This window comes from Amblyomma mixtum, chromosome 3 (assembly GCF_055824585.1).
Source record: "Amblyomma mixtum isolate Tamu chromosome 3, ASM5582458v1, whole genome shotgun sequence".
In the NCBI taxonomy this organism is placed as follows: Eukaryota; Metazoa; Arthropoda; class Arachnida; order Ixodida; family Ixodidae; genus Amblyomma; species Amblyomma mixtum.
Window position 1 is genome coordinate 291,764,048 of NC_143014.1, and position 24,192 is coordinate 291,788,239.

At 46.9% G+C, this 24,192-nt stretch overlaps 1 long non-coding RNA gene across 1 annotated transcript; it reads left to right on the forward strand.

The window, feature by feature from the left end:
• Nucleotides 1–3,120: 3,120 nt before the first annotated feature.
• Nucleotides 3,121–6,205, forward strand: LOC149355159 (uncharacterized). The gene is made up of 2 exons (XR_016289700.1): nucleotides 3,121–3,304; nucleotides 6,035–6,205. It is a non-coding gene; the product is annotated as an uncharacterized LOC149355159 (long non-coding RNA).
• Nucleotides 6,206–24,192: the final 17,987 nt, after the last annotated feature.

Sequence of the window (24,192 nt, forward strand, 5' to 3'; positions counted from 1 at the left end):
ATAAAAATGCGCATTTACTCTTTGCTTTGACCGATCGCTACGCATCACTCCGCACACAGCCGAGCGGCAACCCCCCACGCGGCTAGCTGAAAGGCACTCAACGCGTTGGCTAACTGCTCCTCTTTTCGACGGTGAGTTAAAAAAAAAGTTGGCAGCCGGGAAGTGTAACTCGATTCAATATCGATATCAGCCGCAGAGCACAATAATTCGCAGTTGATAAGAATGGTCGGAGCGTGCAGATCGAGTTCCCGCAGTAAAAGGGCGCGCTTAGAATCCTCTTTAGCGTACCTTTATCACGTATGCACGATCGCGTGGCTTGGACTGACATTAGTGCTAGTCAGCTTAGGGTAGAGCGAAGCACATTTTCGGGCGGATGATCAACCGCTGCGAACACACACAGCAGGGTCTCGGATCCAGGTGCCAACGCTCAGCGGCGCTCCCTTATAAAAATGGTCTATAGACTTTCTATAGACTTTTTATAGACTCTATAGCCATCCTATAGACTTTTCCTTTTGTCTATAGACAGTCTATAGAAAATCTATGGACTAAAGTCTATAGCTACTTCAATTTCCTTTTGTCTATAGACGGTCTATAGACTCTCTATAGACTAAGGTCTATAGCCGCCTCAATTTCCTTTCCTCTATAGACTGTCTATAGACCCTCTATAGACTAAGGTCTATAGCTGCCTCAATTTCCTTTCGTCTATAGACTGTCTATAGACTCTCTATAGACTAAGGTCTATAGCTGCCTCAATTTCCTTTTGTCTATAGACTGTCTATAGACACTTCATAGACTAAAGTCTATAGCTGGCTCAAATTTCCTTTTGTCTATAGACTGTCTATAGACACTTTATAGACTAAAGTCTATAGCTGGCTCAATTTCCTTTTGTCTATAGACGGTCTATAGACTCTCTATAGACTGAAGTCTATAACTACCTCTATTTCCTTTCGTCCATAGACGGTCTATAGACTCGCTATAGCCTAAGGTCTATAGCCACCTCAATTTCCTTTTGTCTATAGACTGTCTATAGACTAAAGTCTATAATTGCTTCAATTTCCTTTCGTCTATAGACGGTCTATAGACTCGCTATAGACTAAGGTCTAAAGCTGCCTCAATTTCCTTTTGTCTATAGACTGTCTATAGACTAAAGTCTATGACTGCTTCAGTTTCCTTTCGTCTATAGACGGTCTATAGACTAAGGTCTACAGCTGCCACAATATCCTTTCGTCTATAGACGGTCTATAGACTTTCTATAGACCAAGGTCTATAGCTGCCTCAATTTCTTTTCGTCTATAGACGGTCTATAGACTCTCTATAGACCACGGTCTATAGCTGCTTCAATTTCCTTTCGTCTATATACGGTCTATAGACTCTCTATAGACTACGGTCTATAGCTGCTTCAATTTCCTTTTGTCTATAGACGGTCTATAGACTCTCTATAGACTACAGTCTACAACTACCTCAATTTCCTTTCGTCTATAGACTGTACACTATAGATATTCTACTGCCTATAGACCAGTCTATAACAATCGTAATTTTATCTAACAATGTTCGATACACTGACTTTCGACTAAATCCAGAACAATGTCAATTTCTTTTTGCACTGCATGTTGAGGGGACCTGCATCTAGTGACCGCAACTATGTCGGGAGTCCCGCACTACCTTCGCTATTACGGAAATTTATTTATTTATTTATTTATTACAGATACCTGCAGCGCCCGAAGGCATTATTGCAGGGGGGGGGACACAATAACTTCTGCTCATTTGGCCGAAAGTACACATATAACAGAAATACAATCACACAACTAATAGATGAGGAAAAGCATGCACTGAAGGAAGACAACCACGCTCCACAAATAAAATAACACTAATGAAATGAAAAAGACACGCGCAATACAACTGCGCGCCACGTCATACATCAGATAAGAATGCGCGGAATTGACCTTCCGTGCAGCACTCAGTGACGCCGGCTGGTAGCCTGTTCCACTCATTGATCGTCCGTGGAAAGAATGAGGTTTTGTAAACATCTGTGCGACACTTAATCTCTCGGATCTTCCACTGATGATCAACTCGTCTAGAAAAAAAGTGAGGTTGAAGCAGATACCGGTCTTTGTCAATGCTCAGCTTTCCAAAATAGATGCGATGTATGATTTGTAATCTCAAATGTTTCCTACGGTTAGCTAAAGATCCCCAGCCAAGGTGGTTTTTAAGAGACGCGACACTAGTTGAGAAGCTGTAATTAATGGACACAAATCTCGCAGCATTATTTTGGACGCGCTCGAGCATATCACATAAGTAAGCAAGCTGGGGGTCCCGTACAGGGCAGGCAAAGTATTGCGTAATGCCATTACAACACCCTCCTGTATATTGTTTTCAGGAGCATTCACAAGCTCCTTTTCGTTATATCGTGATTTGTATTGTCAATACAATTAGATATTTAATGCTAACAAGTAAGCCGAGGAAAGGCAGCCGTTCTTGAAGTAAGGGCGCCCGCAAACTGTACTACATCGAACAAATACGCTGTCCCTTAAAGGAATCGCTCTACACAATTCCTTTCCATCTTTCGATCGTTACTGTCCAACACGCTGAAATCAGAAACATTTCATCAACGGTTCTACATTTCTCTTTAAAACGTCCTGAAAATAAAGGGGGAAATACGGGTGTGAGAATTCAAGGAAGCGCCCATCCCTTAGAAACATCTTACATTAATCTCAAAGAGCCTGATCCTCTGTGCGATTAACATCTGCCATTTCTACCTTTGCAGTTTGTATTCACGTGAATAAGTGCTGCGACGCAACAATCACAAAGCCAGTATTTTTTCGTTCCTACCCTTGCACCTGTTTCTTCGGAGCCGATGACACGCTGATGTGGCGCATATCAGTTTTCTAAACACGAACACACGCAAAAAAGACGTTATGCTATGCAACCTTATAATTATTATTTGAGAATTGTACCACATACTATTCGGTGGGAGATGCGGCGCGTATACCGACAAGAAGTTAGATTTCGGTTCTGTTTTCACGAAAACAATAAGATTTTTAGAGGGTAAGCGAAGAATTTAAGCTTATAAACCAATTGTCTTCTGTGGTCTTGGATATCAGATCAAGCTGCACACGGCAAGAGTGCGAGCGGTAAAGATACGACCGTGAAATGGGTTTCTGTTTCACGTTATACCCATTTTACCGCGAGACGGCGGAAAATCATTCGGGCTGCAAACAACCCTGTGCGTGGCTGCATCAATGGCGTTGGCTTGTTTTTCGCGGATTACGTTTTCTTCAAAATCCAGCTTCATCGTCTGCTTACGGTAAGTCTACACGTTTATATTTTATTCATTTGGTCTCCTAAACCATTCTAAGCAGAGCTATGTGTGCAGAACAGATTATGTGCGCAGTTACAAACGTCCTATCTTCGTTTCTAAGGCGGAAGCCATCGGGTTCTCGACTGATGCCGCTTATCTCTGTCCCGCTGTCTTTACTAACGCGCGGAAAGGCAGTCTGTGCGATGCCCTTGATGATAAGCCGCTCCTCGCGAGCTGTCTACTAGATTTTTCGTGTTTCAAGGTAGATGCGCGGCCAGAAATGTCGTTTAGCCTGTGAATGACGGCCGAAATGGAACTGTGTGTTAGCGCCGTGTGAGCTCAATTTACTTGGCACCTCAGAAAACGTACTTACATACAGTCTCGTTCAGTGGTGGATTACATTTATTTTCTTATTTTTGTGTTATCGCCTGTCTGGACCATGGAGTGCTGTTCTTTTTGAGGTGTGCATTGCTTGCTACGTATGGACGCTCGCTCGGTGCGCGTCGTGGACGCCGACGTTTCAGCAAAGGTGTCTTGTAACGCTATAGACTGGAGCGCGAGACGTTTGCCAAAGTTGTATTCAAGCGGCGCTGGAGGAATGCTTGTCGTGTGATGGGTGAATAAAATTCGTTGCCGGCGCGAATGGCCGGCGTGCTCAAACACCGCGAAGAACCCACGAACTCCATCCCATCTCCCCTTCGTTGCGCACGTATGGATTCGTCCGTGTCTGTCATCAGAGCCGTTGGCCGCCGCCGCTGGCTTGCGGGCACTTCATTTTGAAAGCTGGGTAAAGGTCGGCTCGACAAGAGGTGGCTTACATTTCGTTCCGAGTGGTTCGTTCATGAATCCCGCTCACGCGTGCACAGATTTCTAGAATACCATTTGCGCGAGAGGCAAAGTATGTGTTTCTGATTTCAGACTGCTACGTTACGAAAGCGCCGATGTGACTCGCCGCTTATTTGAGCCTAAAATTGAATTAAGCTCTCGTGTTATTATAGCTGCGCCTGTTGAAGGCGTTAATTGTTTCATTGAAATACTTCCTACTTTGAGCACGTTCAATGCTTTCGCTGATTTTTCTAGCAGCGTTGGGTTAGGCTGCCTCCATGCATGAAACACCTCTTTACTGCGCTGTTGGAGCTGCACTTGAAGGAAAAACTAAGTGAATTTCAGACGGTATTTTATCGTGACAGTAATTTGCTGTCTCAACCTCGCGACTGCTTTTGAAACGGCGCAGCTGCAGCCTCTGTGTGCTGTATTAGTTTTCTGAATAATGAGCGCGGCATGGAAGCGCTGCAACCCGCTTGTTTCTAAGAGCGCAGATGTACGAGTATGCTGTTCCGTCTTTGTGCTTCAAGTTATAGGCGCAAATCTGTGGTGAACTGGTTGCTTCTGCCTGCTGGTGTTGTGTAGCTTGTGCCCGTTTGAGTATCGGCTTACGTACAATCGGCCAAATCTTTTAACTGACTTAGGTGTTGCATCGCTAAATGCACCTTGTAAAAAGGTGCCTTGTGGCTACACTGCTGGCATATTCATGTTGTAATTTGACGCGTGAGATGGCATTTCATACTTTCTTTTTGTTAATATAATGTTTGAGTGGAGTACCTGCATGTTTAGATCAAAGTTATCAGAAATATTCATCGTCTGCCGTTACGAAGAGCCGAAACAAGCGGAATACGCAGCAATGGTTCTGGTGGCGCATTTGCACTAATCTGGGTAAACGAGTTGTTCGCCATGAAAGGAGTGGTACTTTACCCAGAGGATGAGGCCATATGGGCCAGAACCATAGCTGCGCATGCCGCTTGTTTCAGCTGTTCGTAGTGGCAGACGAATGTTTCTGATAACGTTGATGTAAACACGCAAGTACTGCACTCAAACATTATATGAACAAAAAGGAACCACGAAATGACATTTTACTCGTTAAATTACAGCAGGAATATGCCAGCAGTGTAGCCGAAAGGCACCTATTTTACAAGGTGCAATTAGCGATGCAACACCCGAGCCAGTTAAAAATTTGGCCGGGTGTACCAGGCTTAATTCACGCAAGGTATTCTGAAGCGCTTCTTCTATAGCGGCTGTAAGAATAAATGCTGCAATATTCTTCTTTTTGGATCCCTCTGTAAGGTGCAATGAATCAGTATTGTATGGAGGTGGCATTCTTAACAGCTCCTTGCGAGTCAATGCAGATATGTGGCACAATTGTTCGAAGTCTTCTGTTACAAATAGTGTAAAAGGATTACCATAAAGAGATCAGTATTGGCTGTAACAGTATTGCCATACAGAAATCAATATCAGTACTGGATTCAGAGTAGAGTGCTCCAGGGATTAGGGGTCTTTGTTACAATGTTTTATGACGACACTTATAATCTGTCGTGTATTTACTGAAATGATTGAGCCGGCGAGATAGCTCAGTGGCTATCATGTTCGTATGGCGACCTGAAAGATGCAAGTTCGATTCCGGCCTAGGCGGTCGCATTTTAATAGAGGCAAAATGCTGAAGGCCTGTGTACTCTGCATAGGTGACCGAAATTATTCCCCAGCCTTTTCACTTCAGCGTCTCGTAGCCTGTGTCGCCTTGGGTCTTTTGAACCCCATAAAACCAAACCAAAAGATCAAGATTGCCTTTCTAGAATGGCAGAGCCAGGATATGCCTTGCATTGTAAAGCACATGTGTAGAGATGGAATGAAAATTTTTTTTTGAGTTCCTCTCATATTATTTTTTTCCTTTGTGCTGTACAGGTGAACATGCCCGGATGATTTACTGCAGACAACAGGCCACAAGAATGCTTCTGAGGAAACTAGCCGGACTGTTACTTTCAACTTTTATGTTACTGTGGTGCATTCTTATGGTGCATGTATTGCATATTCCCAGCCTGGATAGCTTGGAAATAAACTAAATTTGTAAGTATATTGATTGTTTCATGTGTGAACTCTGTCTGGTGACCTTTTTCAATGATTGTGGACAGTCTATAGGCAGTCTATAGATAATGGTCTACTAATAGTTTAGTAGACAGAGGTCTATAGACTATCTATAGACAAAGGTCTATAGCACTGCCAGGACACACACCTATGGAATGTCTATAGACAGTCTATAGACATATGTCTACTGGACCAGTAGACTTTTGTCTGTAGACTGTCTATAGACAGTAATCTACAGGAAGTCTATGGCCATAAGTCTATAGGTCGTCTATAGTCCGTCTATAGACAAATGTCTATAGACGGTCTATAGACAGCTCTATAGGAAATGTATGACCATAAGTCTATAGATCGTCTATAGACTGTCTATAGACCTGTGTCTATAGACTTCCTATAGACCTATAGACTTTCAGTAGACATTTGTCTATAGACTGTCTATAGATAAAAGTCTACTAAAAGTGTATGGCCATAAATCTATAGACTGTCTATAGACCAGTCTAAAGGATTTGTCTATAGACAGTCTATAGACTTCATAGACTAAAGTCTATAGACAGTCTATGGACTGTCTATAGAAATTTTTATAAGGGCTAATAAAAAATTTAGCAGAGCACGTTGTCGGGCGAGTCGGTCGTGCATACTTAAACAAGGGAATTGCGCTAAAAAAGACACGAACGAGAAGAGTACAAGGACGGGCGCACAGCGAAGAGGCACTAACGTAGACGTGTAAAGGTTTTCCGGACGCCAGTCGCTACGCGCGCAAGCGGTATGCGTCTACGTTAGCACGCCTTCGCTGTGCTACCTCACTCTACTATCAGTAGAAGTCACTCCCTCGAGCGTTCGTTTCGTGTTAATACACGAACATCCCCGCCGCACTGGTACCTCGCTCTCGTGGGTGGCGGGCTCTACTCCAAGTGCATGAAAGAGCCTTGTAGGACCCTAGTACTGCAACTTAACGAAGCGCAGGTTCGGACTCCCTGCTCCGATGCACGGTTTCCTGGGCTTACTATTATCCCATGCGGACGGCCTACAGTGACGGCTTTTTTTTTTCACGAAACCGCAAGAACTACGCGACTATACGGGACAGGAGTTTGACCGAAACGTGGGTGTGCTACTCAGGCCTCCGCAGTGAACACACGTAGCTCGCATGCTCTAAGGGGCTAAAAATGCGCTGCTTAGCCTAATGCGCAGAACGAACAAGTGGCGTGGCTCTTGTCACTAACCTGTTCGAATCGGCGTGGGGAGCAGTCGGCGCCGCCGTGCTCCTGCTTGAGAGGCATGCGCAGGCCATTCAGCCCCGTAGAAGGTAGGAGCCCGAAGGCTCGCACCACCAATCGAGGTTGGCGCCTCGGCGAGCATCTCAGATGAGTGCGGTTAGTTAGGTTGCCACAAATACCTTAAACGCTGTCCAACGGATTTCTCGAATGCCGGCACGAGCGTTACGTGGCGATGGTCATGATGATGATGACGGGAAAACCTTTTCTTCTGCTAAAATTAGGATGGTCCCATTGAAGTGGCGGGAAAGGGGAAAAAAAAGGTGCTTTACTAATCTTTGAAAAATACTGTCACGTTTATATTTGTTTTGTTGTTATTATTTTCTGAAAATATATGTCGTTTTCTCTTTCGTGTTCATACCTTTTTTAGTTCTGTTTTATTCTAGAGCTTATACCGGGAGTCTCGTTGTTGACACGGTAAAAAAAAGTAAAAAAAGAACGGGAACTTGCATTAGATTTATTTTAGGCCTTGGGCTTTTTTGAGGGTGACGGCGAGCACCCGTGGCCTAGTAAAGTTTAGGTACGTTTTCTTTTTCGCACAAGGGGTGCCCCGTCAGTGACGGCTTGTTGAGCTCGAATGTTTAAGGTTTTATTCACCAGAGGTGCCCTGTTAGAGACGGCCTAGCAGACAATGTGCGGCACCAACACAGGACTTGCAGGGGAGATAACGTGATGCTTTATGTACATGAATTTGCATATTTGCAACAGGTTGATGAGAAAGCACAACATGGAACTGGCTAGCACTAGGGGAGCCCCTTACCCGGCAGATGTATAACATCTGACAGCTGCACAGAACCCCTTTCCCGGGCCCCGGTGCCAGTTTTAAACACCTATGGGCCCGGCCCACATTCGGCAGCATTCAGTCAAGGTAAACTCCTGAGGCGATTGATTCATCAACCGCGGGGCTCAGCCTCCAATTTCCGTAAGGGACGTAACCCACAGCCAGATATACGTATTGTAAAAAGGACGTCAACTTCAAAAATCGTACATTGCGGGAACGGACGTACAAACTGATTAGTCCCCTGGGTTACATGCCAGGCCACACACTTCGACTTATTGCACAAACTCTCTTGTCTATGAAAGAAAAGGTAAAACGCATAAAAAGAGAGAAAATACTTACACGGGTGCCCCGGTTTCCCCAGGACCCTGGCGGTTCTCGGAATTAGGGTAGTTATCTGCCTCAACCGTGAGCCGCCACCGTCACGAGCAACAAAAGGACGGTCCTAACCGCGTTCCCATTCGAGTCGGATTACCGCAGACTACTGATATAGGAGGCGCCCCCCGGAATCTGGTCAGAGGCATTAGTCAACGGGCCGTCACTGCCTTCAAGTAAGTGGCGGCATCCATTCTGTCCGGTGGCGCCTACCTACGAAAGTCCGTTTCTTGAGAACTGTTGACATTCAGGCTTTCGAGCTTCGTCGCAATTACGGAACACCAGCCAGCCGTACCGTCGCCGACAACTCCTTTTTATTTGCCCCCGTCCAGAGTTAGCACCCGACCTCGTTTTTTCTGGCCGTGTTTTCTCTTCAAAAGCGCTGCCGAATTTCCGAACGAAACGCTCGTATCCAGGTTACACAACGCCTGGTGTCTCTCAAGACGGGGGAAGCTAGGGTCGGCTCGCGGCACTCCTTCGGTGCAACAACTCTTACCGCTCCGTGCACTACCGGCGAGAAGCAGCCCTTGCGAGAAACCAACGCCACTCGTGTCTTTCCTGGAAAGGGGATATTCGGAGGTTCGGGCGAGTCGGCCACTTCCCCTCTACGCCGCTGCCTGCTTTGAGCGCATCTCGCCGCCTCCCGACAGAGGGGTCTCCGGAGTTCTGCGGCAGATGGGAGTAGGAAAGCTGGACGGTTGTAATGATCCTGCGCGCCTCCCCCGATCCCTTTGCGGAGAACCGCTCAACGGCGAAGTTGACTTCTCTTAGCCGCAGGAAGGAGAGGGCGGGAGGGGGAAGGTGGTAAATACTCAAAGTGCATGCTAGTCCTCTACCGGCCCGATTCTCGATATCCACATTCGCCTGTCAGCGCCATATAGTCCCCCCTTATGGCTCTCAGGAAGATTAATCACTGCTCACGTGTTTCGAACATGAGACGCAAAACCATCAGTTTGAGACGCAATTTACACCTTGACGTGAAATTAACGTGGCATTGAAAATAGAGTTTTAGCAGTGTTATTTTCGGCACCAGGCTGATAAATATAAGTGATTGTAAAGGGCAAAACAAGTTACAGGTGGTAAGTATGAGAATATTTGAGCACGAGTTACCAATTTCGGGAAAACAGCTGCAAACTGGGAAAAGTCGCTTCCTGAAATCGGATTGGGTGGAATGTTGTCACGGGAAACACAGACACACAAGCACTATGAGGTGATGTAAAATTGACGTTTCATGACGTAAAGAATGCGCCGCCATTTCTAAAAAGGGGCGCGTTTCGCTATCATAACTACGCAGGCCGCGAGACATCCGAATTATGCATTTGAGCAAATGGAACGCTGATTTACAGAGTGGTTGTTGGCTGAATTTTAATAAGTGTTTATTTAAAGAACAACCTAAGTTTACAAAAGTGCAGTTCTGATTGCAGAAGGAAATAAAACGGCGTGAGAAAGGTACATCTGATATAAGCAGCGCTTGATAGCATTAATAGTGAGGTCATAAACCGCCCTCAACTTTGTATAAGTATAAACTATGATTGTTTTTGCGCCTGAAAACTGATGTGTGGCGATGTTGAGGACAATCCTGGGCCAACAGTTGAAGAAATGTTTCAGTCCTTGATAGAAGGACAACAGGCAATAAGAAAGGATATTGCGGACTGGAAAACGCGCCTTGAAAATATAGAAAAAGCGGTCGATAGTTTTGACAAGCGTATGACTCAGTTGGAAGAAGACGTAGAAGAAAATACGAGCGCAGCTGCTAGCTTGGTCACAACGGTATGTAAAATAGGAGAGGTACTAAAATCACAGCAAGCCAAGCTGATCGACCTAGAAGATCGCAGTAGGCGATCAAATCTGATAGTTTTTGGCATTCCGGAAATTCCCAATGAAACTTTGTCGCTCTTACGCGACAAGGTTTTAAACGACGTGTTTCTGAATAAATTGGGCGTGAGCTGTTCGTCGGTGGCAAGAATACACATGCTTGGGAAGAGTTCAGATGGCCAGCCGATTATCGCGTATTTCCAGGACTACATGGAAAAACATTCAGTCATGCAGAACGCATACAAGTTAAAGGATCAAACATTTCTGTTCAGAATGATTACTGCGCTGAGACGCGGCGCAAACGCAAACTGCTTTGGACTAGTGCGAAGGCAGAAAAAGATAGCGAAAAAAAGGTCCAGCTGATACACGATAAGCTACGAATTGATGACCAGTATTTTTCTTGGGATGATGCCTCCAACTCCCGTAAACAGATTTCTGGAGCTGATAGTTCACCGAGTCGCAAAAAAAATTCTACAACGAACAGCTCCACGTCCGAAAGCTTGCATTTGCAGCCGCACCAGCTCCGGCTTCTTTCATTCAATGCCAGAAGTATTGTAAATAAAACAGATAAGCTAGAAGATTTGCTTTTGCTATATTACCCCCATGTCTGTGTCATTTCGGAAACTTGGTTGCATGAAGCCATTCGCAACGACGAAATAGTTCCGCCAAACTATCATCTGTACAGAAAAGATAGGGGTTCTCGCGGTGGCGGTATTGCAGTCATAACAAAATCCAGTGTTCATGTAGCAGTTGCAGATCAAATCAAGGAACACAAAAGTTTACTCTTGAAGGTATCTATCTGGGGAATGTCGTTTTTTTGTGCTCTGTATATCGGGCCCCAGGGGCTGATGACTCTTTTATACATCAGTTGTATGATCATCTCCTGAGATTAAAGGGAAAAACTTAATAATAACAGGTGACTTTAATCTACCCTGTCTAAACTGGAATCGTTTAAATTATGGTTCGTCGGTTTCTGGTGACTTGGCGATAGAAATTATGTTCAGTCTGGGCCTCCAGCAGGTTGTTGATAATGATACCCGGGGAAATAATATCCTTGATCTTCTATTCCTGAGCGAAGTATTTTCTGATGGAACGACAACGGTCGAGCCTGGTGTATCAGATCCCAAGCTGATATCTTTTTATTCGAAAGTTCCTGCGCAGAAGCACCAAGATCATAGAACAGTTAAAACAATTAGAGATTTCACTAAGGCAAATGATGTTGCGATTATAGATTATTTAGATACACAACCTGATATAATCGAAAATAATGTTGAACTTTCATGGCAATGTTTTGAGGAGACTGTAAAGTACTGTACGGAGCACTTTGTCCCTTTAAAAGTAGTTCGAAAACAGCGCTGAATCCTTGGATAAATCGAGATATTATTCAGACCAAGCGTAAAATAAAAAGACAGATAAAGCGGAACAAAGCGACAACCCCGCAGATTACGCAGCTGAAACAAGACTTACTAATAAAGGTAAATTTGTCTAGAGATAGGTTCTACAGCTTGAATCTTGAAGAATTTATTTCTAGCGATCCTAAAAAGTTTTGGCTGCACCTAAGCCAGAGAAAACAACAGATACAAAGCATTAACGTCAACGGAATTGAAATAGAGGATGCGCACTGCATTGCTGAATACTTCAATATATATTTTCAAAGTGTGTTTACAGAACGTGATCAGTGTGAACTTTCCAGTACAAGTAGCCCATCGGTAGATCATATTTTAATCAGTCGCGAAGGTGTCCTGGCATTGCTTCTAAATATAAATATTAAGAAGTCAGCTGGGCCTGGTAATATTCCCCATGCTTTCTTGAGGCGATATTGTGAACAATTATCTGAATTAATTTTTAATCTTTTTCAGTTATCCCTAAAATTAGGCGCAACACCATCAGTCTGGAGAAAAGCACGTGTTGTGCTGGTACACAAGAAAGGAGACCGCCAAACTGTTTCACATTACCGTCCTATATCTATTACTAGCACGTGTTGTAAGCTATTGAAACATATTGTCACTGGTTTTATACAAGAGTTTTTGGAAGATCATAGCGTACTATCACCTTTTCAGCATGGTTTCAGGAAAGGACTCTCCGCTGGCACTCAACTCGTAACAACCGTACATGAGCTATCCCACATACTTGATTTATCTGGACAAATAGATGTGCTCTTTCTGGACTTCAGCAAAGCTTTTGATAAAGTTTCCCATGCAAAGCTATTACATAAATTAGATAAAATTGGACTCCCATTTGGTATCATACAGTGGATTTGGGCTTATCTCAAAAACAGAGAACAGTTTGTTGATATTAGAAATTGTACTTCCAGTGCTCGTCAGGTCACCTCAGGAGTCCCTCAAGGCAGTGTGCTAGGACTATTTTTATTTTTAATTTATGTTAACGACTTGGTTGATGTTATTCCTGGTAATGTGTCCATTCGGTTATACTCGGATGATTGTGTTATCTTCAAGGAAATTGTGTCCCATGAGGATCATTATGTGTTGCAGAGATACCTTGCAGAAATTACTGACTGCTGTTCCAATTGGGGAATGGAGCTCAATGCAGAAGAAACTGTACTTTTACGTGTAACAAGAAAAAAATCTGCTAGCATTTTTCCGTACCAACTTGGAACTAGAACTGTCCTCGAAGTCGACAAATACAAATGCCTTGACGTTACTCTTAACAATAAGCTTACATGGTGAACACATATCTCGGATGCTTGCTCAGCTGCGCTAAAAAAATTGTGGTTCATAAAGAGAAAGCTTAAAAACGCGCCTTTGAGGACTAAAATGTTAGCCTACAATTCAATAGTGAGATCGGAGTTAGAATATGCTTCCGAACTTTGGGACCCGCATACCATGAAAGACACTAAAGAACTCCAGCGAGTAGAGAGAAAAGCAGTGAGATTTATATACGGGAAATATGCCAGGAAGGATTCGCCGTCCTCAATAATGTTACAAAATAGAATAGAGACACTCAAAATACGAAGAAAAATTAATCATCTTGTACTACTACATAACACTCTTTCTGGAAAATATAATATGACGCTACCAGCTTCCGCACGTCGGCCTTCTATGAGGAGAACACGACACAGCCATGAGTGTCTGCTTGCACCGATCTTCGCGAAAACAAACGCTTAACAGTACAGTTTTTTCCCTCGAACGGTGAACGAGTGGAATTCACTTCCCATTAGTGTATTTCAGTCTAACGATTTCATGGCTGCATTGCAAAATAATTTTTGTGCAAGTTAGCGATGTTGACGTTCTCATTTGTGCTTCTTTTTGTGAATTATGTTCATTTCATGTTACATTGTATAAGCTTTCTGTGCTTTCTTTTTTGTTTGTGATATGCCCCTCCTGCTTGGGCCAAAGTATTGGCCTGCAGTATTACTAAATAAAAAAATAAGAAAATAAATGTGCAGCAGCATGGGGGCGCTAACTGCTCTCCCGTTGCAAACCCTCCGCTCAGAGCGAGAACAGTGAGAAATGATCGGTCCGTGCGGTTAATGCAGCGCGGTAATTGCGGCGCCTGCAGCTGTTTTTGCTGTACCTGAGCAAGAGCGGTGGAAAAATCCTATGGGCTCCTGGCATAAGGGCCCAGCAAACTAGCCTCTATTTATTCTATGCATTTAACGTTTTTGTCACTCGCTCACTCTATCACATGTGTTCCTCGTTTGTTAACTCGAACAGGGAGAGGTGAGGGACTTCCGAGAACACAGCGATGCTTTCGAATTGTCTCTGACTAGCCGGCTCGCGTGTGCAATCACCTGAAGATGCGTATGCATGTGGAAGGTGTGCAGGGATGCATTGCGGGGAGAGGCAGTACCGAACTGTCGAGCTGTATGGCGCGACTGAAGGCACTGTACGTCACTGAACTGATCGTTTTGGCGTGCGTGACAAATGGATGACACGACAGGTGTTTTCGCGACATGCGTGTGCACTATATATAGCGCACTATCTACACTAAAAATGACTGAAAAGCAAGTTAATGAGTATCTCCAGGGTGCATGCTGCGAATCCGAAATTTCTATTCGCCATTTCTCCTTGCTTTTTGATGCCTTCTTCTTGTGCGCATTATACTTGTTTTGAGTTTTTGCGCAGTGCGCGAAATTAAGAAAACAAAACTGCAGATGCTGGTACGCTTGTCGATTTCTTGTTTTTTTTTTGTCGATGGATGAAAAAGGGAGCAGAGGGGAAATCAGCTGGGATGAGCCGTTTCCTTAAGTGAAGAAAAAAAATGTGTGAAAGCCTAAAAGATTGGTGCAACAGGGCTTAATTGTACTTATAGTGAAGCACATAATACTGATCTCGCCACTCAACCAGAAATTTCCATACCAGTGCTGCAGCATCAGTTACACATGAGCGACGTCGAAATGAACATAGGAGGGAGCAAAGAAAAATATTTATTATGGGATGCGCTAATTCTAACAGTCTTTTACACCTTTTTTAACAAGTGTGCTATTCCAGGCGGTGAAGATTGCAGCACACAAGAAGCCTGTGTGGGATTTTCTTCACAGCGCAACAAGAACGGGAGAGGAGACGTAAGAGTGACACAAACAAGCGCTGACTATCAACTAGTTTTTATTGAAGAAAGAAAGGCGTATATATACCAACATTAAAACACTTATCAAGACAACAGAAGTTATCTGGAAGGCACGTGGGAGTTTAGATACCTTAATTGCCGCTCCAGATAACTTCTTTCCAGATAACTTCTGTTGTCTTGATAACTGTTGTAAAGTTTATATATGTACGCCTTTCGTTCTTCAATAAAAAATAGTTGACAGTCAGCGCCTGTTTGTGTCGCTCTTTCGTCTCCTGTCCCGTTCTTGCGCTGTGAAGAAAATCATGAATACTTACCAACTCGCCCAAATTTCCGCCTTGCTGTGTGGGATCCATCCATGACCTATTTACGTGGAATGTCGTTCTTTCTCCTCTATGGTCTACATGCAAATGGTCAAAGTGGTGAGCACCTGCTTGTGCGCTGCGGCAGGCGTGAAGGGATAACGTGTTTACATTTAGTCACACTGCATATGGCTAGTGATGTGTTAGTGCATTTATTTGCTGTTTATACAGCGAGGAAGGAAATTGTAAATAGAACGCGCATATCAAACTGGTGTAAATTTATGAGGTCTACAGTTTTCAGACGACAGCAGAGACTGTGCAATTTCCCCGAGTCTTGAAATACTGCCTCGTGCTTGACATTCCGCACAATATTTAATACGAGGGGGTACCCAAATGAAACCGGACTAAATTTTTTGGTCGGCAAAGCTGCTGTGGTACCGCGTTTTGCCACTAGGAGCGCATAGAATGAGCATTCTAGAGTCAGTAAGCCGAGTGCCGTCGTTGAAGGAGGTCAGACTAGTTTAGGCAGAGTTTTAGAGTGACGACTGTTTTGTGTGAATATCGTTTTTGCAATGGCTGATTTTCGTGAACAGCGTGCGCCGGTGAAATTCCGATTTTTGCTCGAAAAAAGTTGAATGGAAACTCTTGAAATATTAAGAAAGACGTACAAGGACGATGCTATGGGGACAACTCAAGTGTTTCTGAATCGAATCCTGAATCAAAGCAACAATCACGCCCATGGAAAACTTTAAATTCACCTCGCCTCAAGAAAGCTCGTCAGGTGAAACCAAACCTCAAAACAATGCTGATTTGTTTTTTCGACGTGAGAGCTGTCGTCCATTGAGAATTTGTTCCGCAGGGTCAGACATTTAGCCAGGCTTTCTACTTGGATGTTTTGAAAAGATTGGGCAACAGTGTGCAGTGGAAGTGGCCAGATTTGTGGCGGTCGGGTGACTGGTTTTTCCATCATGGCAATGCCCCTGCTCACACAGCCCTGTCTCTACAATTTTGGACCAAAAATGGCATGACCCCTATTCCTCAATCCTCATACTCTCCCGACCTTGCCCCGTGCTACTTTCTTTGTTTCCTAGAATGAAAAAATAGGTGAATGGAAAGCGTTTCACTGATGTTACTGAGGTGAAGAAAAAAATGACGGAGGCATTGTCAAGCATTACAAAAGATGAATTTAAACAATGTTTTGAAAAATGGAATGAAAGATTCGACAAGCGTATCATTACAAGTGGGGAATACTTTAAAGGAGATTGAAGGTCTGTGCTTAAAATGTGAACAAATAAGTTCAAACAAAAATAAGTCCGGTTTCCTTTGAGAACCCCCTCGTATCTGCACATGTAATTGTGCTATATTACACTAGTTTATTTCCATTCCGCAGACGAAGACATGTCATCAAATTCTTTCCATTCAGACCAGATACGAGTTGAAAACCTTGAGAGAACCAAATCTTTAACCACAGATTACTCTACTGCTATGCCTATAAGATGAAACCATGCAAAAATAATTCGACACCGAGTGTAGGTCCCAAATATACCAGTAAAAGTTTTGCAACACTACTCACGTGGTGTTCGCAGCCTCTCTGGTGCTATTTCTCCATTTCCCCTAGCTGCCACTGCCGAGAGCTGTGGCAGCTAGTAGACGACAAAATGGAGGGAGGCGCATCCGCGACAGCTTGCGTGGCTAATGACGGCAACAGCGCCGAGAAACTGCGTTCGTATCTCTGCGTTTTTTCCATAAGGTTGCACGTCGCGTGGTGGCATCATTTCGATCCCTTGTGGATTGCGAATCCTTGTTTCTCTGCGTATCTTATTTCGAGTCGAAACTCCGCGGCGCACCTTGTTTACTCGTTCCAACTCACGCCTGCTTGCTGCTTGTCGTGTCTTGTTTCGGCACCTCTGCGCGGCGTCTCGTGCGAAGCGTCGTTACCTCTCTTGATTACTCGCGCAGATGGGGTATTTTATTTCACTGCATGCGCGTGCGTATCGGCATATCTCTCGGACGCACTGCATGCATGAATGAGCGTTCTAGCGCATGTTGTTGTTGGCTTGCAGGTGGTATATCTTCTGTTCTTGCAGCGTCTACGATATCTCTAGTCTTGTATCAGCCGTATATATATCTTTTCTTCCTATCTTGCAGGTCAGCGATCGCTCCTGATTCTTGGTCCGGACAATGATCTGTGGCCGCGCCTCGGATATATTTTCAGATTTCGGCAGCTCTTGACGGCGTCTCAAACGGGGCGGCGTTATCTGTCATGATTACTCTCCCAGCTGAGTTGTTTTCGGTTTCTGTGGTATTTTATTACAACACATACATGCAAGCCCGTGTCGGCGCATATTTGCCGGCGCATTACGTCTTTTCGTTTGCTCGGGGCTTCTACGATACATCTCGCTTCTGGTATCAGCTGTATTGTATATCTTTCCTTTTTTTTCCAGATAACGTCAGCAGATTGCTGATAGGCTTTCGCAAGGATATCCCGGCCTCATCGGTTCATGTCCCACCTCACAGCGACAATGAATACGTGTGCGCTGTCACAGTTATTGCCGGACAACAGTACACTCTGATTGGAGTATATCTTGAGCCAGGCACGCCATTTGATGCTTTGAGACTTGATAACTTGTTAGCAAGGGCGCCCTCACCGCATATTATTTGCGGACACTTCAATGCTCATAATTAAATTTGGGGCAGCTCACATATATGTGCCCGAGGTGCCAAGCTTGCAAAACTTCTCTCCAAGCATTCAGTTCAGCCATTATATTGCCACGTATCATTATAGCGTCCGTTCGTTCGCGCAAGGCCGCAGAAAAGGGGTGTTATCATTTTTGTTCGTGACGCGAGAAGCGACCGGACTTATCTCGATTGTTCACAGCCATGAAAAGCTGCATCTACGTGTTTCTAGATTACTCTAGATGATCTCGACCTGTTATCTCGAAGTTTCCTTGCCGGCTTTAAATTGAACGATGCCGCGAGCAGCGGGCATTCGTAGTTCGATGACCGACCAGCACGTTTGTTGCTTACGCCGCCGCCGAGTGATTCAGTTCTTTTGGGGACGCAAGTCAGCCCAAATAAAGAGGTTCATTTCCAGGTCTTTTTCCAGGTCCACCGCGCACGTTTGCTCGCAGGCTAACCTCGGCCTGTGGCTCTTTCGTTTGGGCGGGCAAAACCGAACTTGTGTCACGAATGTTCATGCGCCTTCCATCGTACATGGGTGGGTTCGGTATACCTTGTATCCGCACCATGTGCAATGTTCTCGCCTTGCGAGGAGTACGAGATCTTGTACGCAACCCAGACTATCCCGGGAGAACACTCCTCACATACTTTCTGGGTACAGCGCGTAACGTGTTTTTTACACAACACATGGTTGGCCCTACAGTCGAGCAGCCGCCGGCATTTTTCGTTAACGTGCGTCGCACACTGGCGTCGTTGACTGCCAGCGTGACCGATCTGTATGTTGATGAAACCCCGCCCTCCAGGATGTGTGAAGCACTAACGGTCGCTGCGCTGACCCGCGAACAACTCCAGAAAACGAGACGGGCACGCTGGCGCCAACTGACCTCAGCTGCGCTTCCTGCAGATGTCAGGGACTTCGGCTGGCTGCGAGGCTGGCGGGTCCTGCCCACAAGAGACCGCCTTGCGGCGTGGGGCGTGGCGCCCTCCGCCCGATGCCCGCAGTGCGGTCTCCTTGAAACTTTGCAGCACGCAATGTTTGAGTGTGTAGTTGCGCGCACCTTTTGGATATTAGTGTCACGCATGTTTTTAACCCGCCTGGAAGCGCGCACTAGTTCTCCCGAAGTGTTTCAAAATATGCTCCTGTGTGTCGGCATGTTCGTTTTATGGCGGCAGCGTGGAGTGGCCTCTTTAAATGGGCGTCCGCAAAGAACAATGTTTCCAATGTTGCAGCGCCTCCGCACGCGCCTCTTTGAACAAGCATGCGTAGACGCTCTGTCAATGAGCGAGGCTGAGTTCTTGCGCAAATGGTCGACATACTTTATCGTCCTGCGCGGCGGTCGAGTGTCGGCTTTCTTACTGCCTTACTGACATGCTCAGTGCTGCGTAACTGCGCATGTGCTTGAAAGATCAGACTTCAGTTCAACTGTTTTGCTTCGTATTTTTGTTCCTTTAGAAAAAAATAAACTTCTCTTTCCACGCCGCCGCCGAGTGAATCAGTTCTTTTGCGGGCGCAGGTCAGCCCAAATAAAGAGCTTCGTTTCCAAGACTGGTTGGTGTCTTCCTGACCGCTGGACTGCCGTCACTACAACGTGACATCTGGTGGAGGTGCTGGGTAGCCTCCCATGTTCCGGACACCCCTACAAGTCGCGACGCCAGCCCTCTTGAGTCATCTACCGCAGGACCTGAGTCCAGTCCACCGCGCAAGCCGACGCCTACAAGGGGACGCACCTGAGTTCGGAATTCTGCCGGACCCTACCCTACCCGAAAGCGAAAGGCAGCAGCAACGTCTACTATGAGCTTTCCCCAGACGATGCCTCCAATCATTCTTCAGCAGCCCCGGGTGCCACCAACCTTCGACGCTTCGCCTGCCGCCGACCCCGATGAATGGCTGGAGCAGTTCGACCGAGTGGCTCTCTTTAACAACTGGGACGATGCCATGAAATTTAGGTACGTCTTCTTCGCCCTGAAGGGACCAGCAAGAATCTGGTTTGAGAATCAGGAAGCTAGCCTTACGGATTGGGAAACTTTCAAGGAGCAGCTTCTCAAGACCTTCACAAACGTCGTGAGAAAGGAGAGAGCCCAGCAGCTGCTACAGTCTCGCATACAACACCCAAACGAGACCGTTGCAGTGTACACTGAGGAAAGGAAGCGTCTCTTCCGGCGTGCCGACGCGAGCATGAAGGAAGAAGAGAAGGTAAAGTTGCTTATGCGAGGAGTTAAAGAGCAACTATTTGCCGGCCTCGTTCGCAACCCACCGAAAACCGTCGCGGAATTCGTAGAAGAGGCATCCACAATGGAGAAAACTCTTGACGCCCGAGCCCGCCAGTATGACCGCCAGCAGCGCTTTTTGTCAGCAAGCTGCATAGACACCGCTGACAACGATAACCTGCGGGAGGTTATACGTGAAATTGTGCGAGAAGAGCTCCGACGATTGCTCCCAACAGGAGCGCCGCCGCAGCTCACTTCGCTCACCGACGTCATCCGGGACGAGGTGCAACAGGCCTTGGGTGAGACACAGATCACCACGCAGCCTCTGCAGCCCACAGCCATGAATTACCCCGCTGCTGTGCGCCGTCCTGCACCTCGACGACGGGACCCAAGCCCCTATCGCCCTCAGCCAGCTGCGTTGGACCGCCGCCCTCACGCCCTAACCCACCCGTCCTACTAGCACCGCACACAGACGAGGAAATGCGACGAGTGGAGAACTCCCGACCAGCGCCGTCCACTATGCTTCCACTGTAGCGAAGCCGGTCACGTCCTCCGGCACTGCCCATACAGAAGACTGGGCATCCGAGGGTTCTCTTACGACGCCCCACGACCCCGACCCGGCCAGCAACCAGTCGAAATCGAAGAGTTTTTGCGTCAGGAAAAATGCTCATCGCCGAGCCGCCTATCACGTTCCCCGTCGCCATCGTCACCGCGCTTTGTATCTCCTAACCGAGGTTACGCTGTGCGTGGACGCTCCCCCAGCCCCCGAAGGTTAAACTGAATAAAGCAGCCTCTGTAGGTGAGGTTGCTTCTAAGCGCAAAGACAAAGATCCTCCACCGACGATAACTCCGACGACACCTCCGACGACACCTCTGACGACACCTCCGACGACGCGTCCGACGACACCTACGACGACAACTTCGATGACAACACCGACGACGACGACGACGACGCGGCCAGACTTGACGCCTTTACCGCTGCCTATAGAAGTAACGTCGGAGTACGCCCACCGCAGCTTCACTACCCGACGAAGCCGAGATCGTACACCGAAGACCACGTGTAGCACGAAAACGCGAACAAGTGACCTTGAAGTTACGGTCGACGGTCACGCGGTTACTGCCTTGGTCGACACGGGAGCTGACTACTCCGTCATGAGCGGGCCATTCGCTGTCCGACTCAGGAAAGTGACAACAACTTGGGATGGCCCGCTGATCCGCACCGCAGGTGGCAACCTTATTACGCCGTCAGGACGCTGCACCACGAGAGTTACAGTAAATGGGCGAACCTATGCTACAACCTTCCTGGTCCTACAGAAATGCTCGCGACACGTGATTTTGGGCATGGACTTCCTGAATGAACATCGGGCGATCATCGACCTTCGATCCAAGTCGATCAAGCTTTCCACGGACAAAGCCATATCTGCAGCGAAGACAGCGACTCATCGCGTTGCCTTAAACGTCCTCGACGAAGCACTGAGCGTGCCGCCCCGATCAAGTGTCGTCGCCTGCATAGGTACAGGAGACATCGAAACTGCTGAAGGCGTCGTCGAGGGGAACACCCAGTTACTCCTTGATCGAGGACTGGGCGTCACAAGGGAGTCACCCAAATACGAAATGGCCAAGCCCAGGTGCTGCTAACCAACTTCACCGAAGGATACCGGCATCTAAACAAAGGTACGACGATCACTTTCCTCGACGAGCTGGCAGACCTCAGAGACATATTTGCCCTACCCGACCAACCCGCAGAACAATCTGACCAAGGCCATCAACCAACGTTGATATCAACCCGGCATTACCACGGAGCAGACAAGACCAAATACGCAGTCTTCTTCAAAAGTACAGCGATTGCTTCTCATCAGCATCGAATGAGCGACGAACCCGGCTTGCCAAGCACCGCATTGTCACAGACGAACACGCCCGACCCTTGCGACAGAGCCCCTACCGCGTATCACCGCTAGGACGCCAAGCTATTCGCAAGCAAGTTGAGGAAATTCTTCGTGACAACGTCATCCAGCCATCGAGGAGCCCTTGGGCAGCTCCAGTCGTCCTAGTGAAAAAGAAAGACGGCACCCTTCGCTTTTGTGTCGATTACCGCCGCCTGAACAGCATTACGAAGAAGGATGTCTGCCCCCTCCCCCCGCATCGACGACACATTGGATCGGCTATGCAACGCTAAGTACTTCTCATTGATGGACCTGAAGAGCGGATACTGGCAAATTGAAGTCGACGAAAGAGATTGCGAGAAGACTGAGTTCATCACGCCAGACGGACTCTTCGAGTTCAAGGTGATGCCCTTCTGCCTCTGCTCTGCCCCAGCGACGTTCCAGCGAGTAATGGATACGGTGCTCGCAGGCTTGAAGTGGCAGATTTGCCTAGTCTACTTAGATGACGTTGTTGTCTTGTCCTCAAGCTTTGAAGACCACCTCAGAAGGCTTCGGATGGTGCTGGAAACGATCAAGTCTTCAGGCCTGACACTGAAACCAGAGAAGTGCCACTTCGCCTACGAGGAGCTGCTGTTCCTTGGTCACGTCATAAGCAAGAATGGAGTTCACCCCGACCCCCAGAAGACGGCTGCGATCGCAGAGTTTCCACTGCCTAATGAGAAGAAAGCTATACGCAGATTCCTTGGATTGTGCGCTTGTTACCGGCGATTCGTCAAGAACTTTTCGCGCATCGCTCAACCTTTGACCCAACATACCATGGCTGACATGCCTTTTAAATGGGAAAGGCCGCAAGAGGAAGCTTTCAAAGAGCTGAAGCGCCGCTTACAGTCCCCTCCTGTGCTCGGACACTTTGATGAAAACGCCGAAACCGAGAGAGAGAGAGATGAAGAGAGGGGGAAAGGCAGGGATGTTAACCAGAAAGGTTTCCGGTTGGCTACCCTGCACTGGGGAAGGGAATGAGGGGGTAAAAAATGAAGAGAAGAGAGAAGGAACGAGAGACAAAGTCACAATCTAGCAAGCAAGGCAGTCTCTCGGAAAGACAAAACATTGTCTTATGATGGTAGTCGGCTGTTGTGGCCACGGGCCGAGGATCTTGGGCTCTGTGAAAGGGCGGGGATAATCGTAAAATGTTGGGCAGATTCGGTTCACAGATCCCCAGAATGGGAAGCGGTTGTGTCTGAAATCCGGGACTGGAGCCCGCGGGAATTCCACTGAGAAATAAAAGCTTGTTTGACTTTCTTCGGAAAAGATAGTTCCGGGGGAGCATGGTGTCTTCTATTGTAGAGCTGCAAGAACTGGCTGTAGTGCATCCAGTACTTGCAATGCGTTGTGTGCTACTGGCGTGCGTAAGCTGGACAGCAGATCAGGCATGACATTCATCAGTGACGTGAGGATTGGAATCACTTGCATATCTTGGCCAAGGTCGGAATCATGCCTTTTGCCCAGATCAGTCGTAGGTGACGCAGACATACGGTGCGGCAACGTACTTGACGCAGTGCGCGCTCTAGGCTTTGGTAGTGGTGGCCACGTGGTATCAGAGACAGCAGGTCGCGAGTCACCGGTCGCCGGGCTTTCCTGATTTGTTGTCGGTGGAGGCGGACAAACTGCAGTGCCGCTTGGGGTCTTCTCTTCGAAGGTATTTGTTTCCTTCAATAACCTTCGGCGGCGGCGCGAACGACGTCGTCGCACCTTAGCAGCGGCTTCTCTGTGGCTGGAATGGTCACGCACCATTTGCTTCAGTACCGCCCTCTCGGTCTTTAGGCAAGGGCAATCCTTCGAGGAAGAGTCATGAGGGCCACGACAGTTGACGCACTTCAAGGCAGTCGCGCGGCAACTGTCGCCGCTGTGGGGTTCAGAGCATCTTGGGCACACGATGGAGTTGTGACAGACGCCGCTCACATGGCCAATCCTCATACATTTCCTTCACTGTAGCGGCTTAGGTATGAAGCCGAAACCGAAATTCATACAGATGCAAGCAGTGTGGGCTTAGGAGCGGTCCTCGTGCAGAAAGATGGTAAACAGTAGAAAGTTATCGCGTACGCAAGTCGTTCACTGTCGAAAGCCGAAGCCAACTATTCGACGACCG